We start from the raw sequence: 7301 nt of genomic DNA on the forward strand, positions 1-7301 counted from the left end.
TCGTGGCAATCAATAGCCATGAACAGAGGCAAGGATTGTCCCTCTGGAGGCAGGAATTGCCTCTCCGGGGCAGCCTGTACAGCACCAGGCACAGCAGGACTCCCCCTCCTCCCCACAGCCTCTCCCATTCACAGAAAATCAGGCTTAATCCGAGCTTTGTATTTTTAATTATCTTAAATTTATGCCACGAAACACGGGGGCCGGGGGCTGTCTATTTGCATCCTCCAAGATATTTATTTTTAAACAATATCATGTTTTCCTTAAAACAAGTTTTATCTCCCGGGCTCGTGCCTGAGCGCGCCTGTGTGTGTTTTGCCTGAGCTCTGGTTTACATTTCCTGATGGATGGATGGGGATTCAGAGCCCTTTTTTTTAAGGTGGTGCATAAAATGTATTTATTATTCTTTATCTCCTGCCTCTTGCAAGGAGTCATTTGTTTTCATTCAGAGAAATGAACACTATGTGAAGCCTGAAGAGTAATAACACAGCAAAATGACAATGGAAGAGCGAGACAGAAATCTGAGAGATACAATGGCAGGTTAGTAACCTCTAAAGATCACTTCAGCTGTAAGCAATACAGTATTATTTAATGTCCAGTCTGGCTTGCAGCTCCATTTAATAAAAACATATGAAAATCTCTGGGAAATTTGGTCTTCCATTTAAAACCAGGCTGTTGGGCTAAACAGGGATAATCTGGATATGCCGAGATTACTTCCCGCTATCTGGTGGGAAGGAAGAAATTAAGACGAGTTCTTTCTGCTTCTTAAGACAATGGCATGAGTCAATATATGCCTGTGCTGTTTGGGTTCATGAAGGAGTGAGTGACAAATGGGACTTTATTTATAGGCCTTTTCATGAACTGGGCAGCGGGGGTGGAAAAGGGTTAGGGCTGGAAAACCCAAATGACCTCCCCTGACCCGTGAATAACTGCAGTAAAAAGGCCCAAGGACAAGGAGGGTTCAGGCTCACCCTGTTGTCATCAAGTGGATATTTTTCCCCCCAGGTCACAGCAAAAAAATCAGGGAGAGAACCTGGGCACCCCCACTGCTCCATTCCTGGGGCAAAACCCACCCAACAGCACCAAAGCTGCTCTCAGCATCCTCTGGGAAGAGGCAAAATCATATTGTCTCTATCCAAACAGACTGATTTCCCTCCTGCTGCCCCAAAACACCCTCCATTGCTCATGAAGTCCTGAATGCCAACAGCATCTCTGCATCCCTCTGCAGTTCCTCCCTCTCCAGCAAGCAGGAGAGGGACAAGCAGGCAGCAAACAGCACACACATCCTTTCATTTCATGCCTTATTACCTCAGCCACACACAGGGATCACTCCCATCAGCACCCAAAGAACAGAAAACACCTATTCCTTCCGAGGATATACATCTGTACACTTTGAGACTCCAATAACAAAGCAGAGGAGCTAATTTAAAGAAAGAAGAACTAATAAAAAAAACAGAGAGAGAGAGAGAGAAAGAAAAGTAAGAATCTAAATTGGGTTTGGGGGGTTTATTATCATTATTTTGCCCCGCCATTTTACAAGTTTGTTAAACCAACACCGTATTTAAGTTGCTGAAAGCCGGAGCTGGTTGTTAAAAGCTCCGGGCTTGGGCGAGCGCAGCCACCGCTAAAACCCAACATCGCAGCGCCACCTGCAGCGACCGCGCTTGGTGGCAGCTCCAAAATCCCTCAAACCCGGCGAAACCTTTAAAAAACCCCAAACAAACCAGCCCGGGGAGAGGGCTGCTAACTTATAATTTTGTTCCTCTAGGTCTCTTTTTCACCCCCTTCTGCCATCCGGTGTTTCAGGTCCTTCCGACTCGCCCCTTTCTTTTGACGCAGGAAAGAAAACTGTCCCCTCCTGGGGAGCTGTCACCGTCCCCGCCGCTGACAAAGGATGTCTTTATCATGCTGGTGGAGGGGGGAAAATTCATTGCGAGCCGGTTTAAAGCTCGTCCAGGGCTCTGCGTTGTCGTTGTGACATCCCGGGGAGGGACAGGGTGAGCTCAGTTCTGGGTTCTGGCTGCCGAGAGTGTCACACTATAAGATTTTGACAGCTTTACCAGCTTCAGGAAGGGTTGTGTCGACAGAAAATGAGACAGAAACGCTGTCAAAAAAATGTAAGAGAAGTTCCCAGGGAAGAGGATTGTGTCACTTGGTCGCCTGGCCACTGCCTTCCCCTCTGTTTGTAGCATCTTTGCAGCCAATTTCTAACGAGGGGTAGAGAAAAAGCCCTTGAGAGGGTCCATCTCGGCCACTCTCCATTTGTGTTTTGTCCAATATATCTTTGGAGTCTCGGGGGTTTGCACATTGGTCTGTTTGAGAAACCCAGACTGTCCTGGTACGGAGCAGAGCTGTGCAAGGTGCCCTTTCTCCTCTGCCACTGATTTGCTGCACAGCCTCAGGCAACTCCCTTAACTTCCCTGCCAGTCCTTGCAGGGACGATTTTTTTGGCAGGTTTCTTAGTAGGGCATTTATTAAATAACATTTTCCTCAGTTATCTAACGCCTGCCCCTTCCCAACCCTTTAGCAGTGTCAAGCAGAGGTGAGGTTTACCTTCCTTTTTTTAACCCCACTTGTTTGGATGTTTTTTGTGGGGAAGCAAAACCTCCTTTCACACTGTCCCAGCAACTCACAGAAGCCTCACAGCCCTCCAGGGCCTGAGTGTCCCCTCCCTCTCCAGAGCTCCTTCCCATCGGTGTGTGCTCCAGTCCATGTCAGCACCTGGACTCAGACACTCCTCAGCTGAGCTGCAGGAGGACTTCCAGAGTTATTCAGCCCGAATTTCCTCTCTTTGTTGTAATTTCATCACTTTTTTCTCCCTTCTCTGTCCCTTCCCATCTCCACCTCACCAGCAAGGTGCCGTGGCAGGTGGAGCCTGTCTTTCCAAGTAGACCCAGGGATAAGAAGGATGCTCATCCCACATTCCTCGCCCACCCAGAGGGGGATTTATGATGTACCGAGGCCGACAGCATCATCTGCACATCTTCCCAACCCACCCACCCTCTCCTTGTCCCAGCCTCCCCCCTCCCCGCCAACTCCGGAGCCGTCCCGCAACTCACCCTCTGCCCTCCCCCTGGAAACTCCCCAGGGAACGATTTTTCTCCTTCTCCCTTCAAATATTTGCCGACCATTATCGCCGGCGGTCACACCCAGGCTGTCGTTAGTCCAAACAAAACAGAAGGGGGATGGACACGGGAGAGGGGCAGATGGACGGGGGCAGGGTGAGATGGGAGCCAGGGGAGCAGTCAGCCCGTAATGATAAGGGGAGTATAAAACACAGGCTGGGGCTGTCGAATTAAATGAGGGGACGCCAGAGAGGGGCTACTTTAAACGGCAGGAGACGAGTGAAAGGGAGTAATATTGGGAGCAGGCAGGTGGAGTGATAAGATACAACCGGGGAAAGTCAGACAATTTCATTGTTTTTTTCATTTTGGAGGACAATACCAATAAGAAGAGCAATCAATCCCTGCTCCGGAGGGCTGGAGAGCACTGGGGGGAGATAAGGAGTGGGGAGGTTTTGGGGGTGGAGGGATGAGATGGAGGAATGGGTAGAAAGGCAGAGGAAAGCAGGGCAGGGACATGCAGGAGGAGCTGGAGTCTGGGAGGTGAGAGGGGAAGGCTGGATGCCAACACTGGGGGCACATGGCATTGAAAAGGGCTGCTGGTTCAGCTAAGGAGGAGCAACACTCAGATCAGAAGAAATCCAAAAGAAAACAGGACATCCTAAAGAGAGGAAGGGACTAATCCAGAGATCAGGGCTTTAATTTGGGATTTCAGAACCTGGGTCAGACTTGCTGCTGTGATGCAGCTCCTGGGGGATGCTCCAGTGGGTACCACAAATGCAGGAGACAGGATGGGAGCCAGGCTAGAGATTTTCCCAGGATGACCCAGCCCTGCCCAGCCCTTGCAGTTGGTAATAATCTATAAAGGTATTTTAGGAAGTTTGCCTCCCTCAGACATTGGGAAAAGGATATGCAAAATACACTTCACAGCCTCCAAAATCTCACAGCTAATTGTGGACGTCACTCGTGGCTACTCCTCAATAGGGATATTTATAAAGCCTCTTTCCTACGTAGCTTTGGCATTTTCCTCACTCAGGGAACATCCACCCAGCCACCCACTCCCAAAAACTTTCAGGACTAAAATCATCTCACTGCCTGTCAAACTGCCCCAAATCAGCAGTGGGCCCTGATAGGCAGCACACGGTGAAAGGTTTGTTTTGTTAGAACACCAGGCTCAAAGAAAATAACTGAAAATTATACAAACCAAGCCCAACATTTGTGATTTTTTTTTTTTGTTGCTGCAATTCATGATTTTTAAGCCAATTGCATGGGGATAGGAGGGAGGGAGGAGGGGAGGAAGGCTAGCCCATGTTTTTTAGCATGTGGGGTTGGCAGCACGCAGAGTTACCCACTTAGTGAACGTGGGAGACAGAGAGGGGGAGAAGCATAAGCTCATCTTGGGATGCTGTGGGAACCCCAGTGAAGAATAGCTATTCTTATATGTCAGCTCCATCACCATGGTATCAGAGAGGAAGAACAGAAGGAGAAATGACAGAAAACAGGGGGGAGTGGAGCAGGGTGACTGAAGACATAAATGGGAAGGGGAAGAGAAAGACATTTCCCTGATGAACGAGATCACTTGTTAAATAGTTGGTACACAGTCACACCAGCACCCTGGGATTACAAACTGGGCTCTTTAAAAAGCTCCCCTTATCATGCTTCCATATTCCCAAGAGTGTGTCCTCTCTCTAAGGCTGAAGTGGGGCTTGTTCAGCCAGCCCTTCCTAGAAGCTTAAAAAAACCCATATATACACACGTATAACAACAGGCCAGCTGCCTTCTCCACTTTGTTTACTGGTAGGACCTATACAAAACACATTGACTTGCTCTCCTGCTACCCTGTGATGGGTAGATCCACCTGTGGTGAAAATTGGCTGTGCAAGAGAACAGCTTTGAAGACCTGGGACCCCTTTGCAGAGCTATAAACTGGTGGTGCAGCACCTCAAGAGTACAAATCCCAATTTTTTCCCCCTCTAAAACCAATTTTTTTAGCTCTTTCCACCTCTGAGTGGTTACAAATTGCCAAGCAAATCAGGATAATGGTCTGGAGTTCAGCCTTTGACCGTGGCCACTGAGGATGTTTGGAGCCACCACTCACAGTCACATAAGCAAAATCTGGGACAAGAGGCTTCCCCTCTATAGGGGAACACCCTCAGAATTTCTATATTATTCCTCTGGATGTTCCCATCACCAGCACTTAATTTGTCTCTAAATCATGCTGAGATCTCCACCTCTCTGCTTTTTCCACTTCCCAACCTCATGGGAAGAGCTCCTTCAATCAGGGACAGCAAAAGTGGCAATAACTGACCTTTCTCACACTCATGATTATTTTGGTTATTCTCTGCCACCCAAACCATCATGTGCTCCTCTGGGGGAGTCTGTCCATCCCAAACTCCCCCCAGGTGGGTGTCAGTCTCTTCTCCCAGGCCACCAGCAGTAGGACAAGAGGGCAGGGTCTCAAGCTGTGCCAGGGGAAGTTTAGGTTGGACATCAGGAAGAAATTCTTCACAGAGAGAGTGCTCAGCCATTGGAATGGGCTACCCAGGGAGGGGATGGAGTCTCCATCCCTGGAGGTGTTTAAGGACAGACTGGATGTGGCATCAGTGCCACGGGTTGGGAACCACAGCGGGGTTGGATCAAGGATTGGACTGGATGGTCTCGGAGGGCTTTTCCAACCCGGTTGATTCTGTGATCCTATGATTCATATTTTGGATCATCTGCAACACCTACTTCCCTCCCCTTTCTCTTTCCACCCAGACCAAGCTCTCTGGCTGCAGGGCTACCTCACATCATGAAGTTGCTCAGCACTTGAGTCAAAGCCTCTGAACAAAATGACTCAACATCATCTCTTTAAACCCACATCACCTCGGGCAGCTCCTGGCCCCGATGTCTCCATTAGGGCCCGTGAATTAAGTAGCTCCACTCCATCTCTTTGAAGCCATTTGACTCCTCACCCAACAACCAAGCAGCAGCATCCCTTCCCCTCCTCCCTCCCCACCTCCTGACACCTTTGGACAAATCCTCACTGAAGGAATAACAGCTGCTGGAGGTGTAAGCTGGCCATGCACATTGTAACCCTTTATTATCTGGGGCCCCCCACTCAAATGTACAGAGAGATAATGTTAATGGAATGATGCATTTGGTCTGATCTGGAGCTGTCTCAGAAAGATAAATGCCGAGGCAAAGCAGAAGTATTTAATCAAAAAATAAACTACCTCAATATGTTGTGTATTATTATTTTTTTTTCCTCCTAAAGAAGCAAAGCTTGGTCCTGTCACGGCATGTTATTTTGCCAGCATTATCTCTGTTATTTCTAAATAATTCCATTTAGTGCTGGTGATGGGTAGGAGGGCTGAGATACAAAATCAAATTAATTAGAGTGACCCAACAAACTCGTGTTTGCATTGCGAGATGCAACATGGCAGCAAATCTAGCTGAGAACAAATTGCATTCCAATTAATTTAAGAAAAAATAATTTGGGGCATATCAGGTTTATTTAGGATCAATTTTAATAAGCTAAAATAAAGTCAAGGCAGTGGGTGATACCATCAGCCAGTCAAAAGCCAACTTTGATAGAGGTTTATACAGCTGAATGACAGTTACTTTCAAAGCCTTTATTAGAAAAGCTGGGGGTTTTTTTGGAGTGGTTGGAACAATTAAAAGAGCACCTTGATTACAGCCTCTGGAAATATTAGTAATGAATAAATTATCCGGCAGGTTTGACCCTCCCTTCCTTCACATCATTTCCAAATAATTAAATTCCCTGCCATATTTCGAGACATTGCTTTCAACTCACCTGCAGAGGAGGATGAGTGGATCCAGCTGACTGGTGAGCAGTGCTGCATGTTCTGATAGATCAGGTTTTGGGGGCTTTGGGAGGGGGTTTCCAAAGCAAGGTTTTATTTTGCAAGTGTTTTCCTGACACTTTCCCGACCCAGTGTTCCTGCACAGGTCTTTTCCCAACCTTAATGATTCTATGATTCCATGCAAACAGCAGCACCAGATCCTGGATGTGTAAGTCTTCATGGCCAGAGAGGATGTGGATGTGTTTGGCCACCTCCCACCTGCATCCCAGAACATCAGGAATAGACTCCTGGTGGGTTAAATCATCAGGAGAGATTAAAGAACATCAGATGGGCCTCAGCTGAAAGAGGCAAAGCCATGGGGAGTCTCAGGATGTTCTGCTCTGCTCCAGTCCAGGAGTTCTCACTGAGACTGGAAGCACCTGGTACAGGAGCTCAC

The sequence above is a fragment of the Manacus candei genome, unplaced genomic scaffold (assembly GCF_025592945.1).
Source record: "Manacus candei isolate 608988 ecotype Guabito, Panama unplaced genomic scaffold, ASM2559294v1 h1tg000146l, whole genome shotgun sequence".
NCBI lineage: Eukaryota > Metazoa > Chordata > Aves > Passeriformes > Pipridae > Manacus > Manacus candei.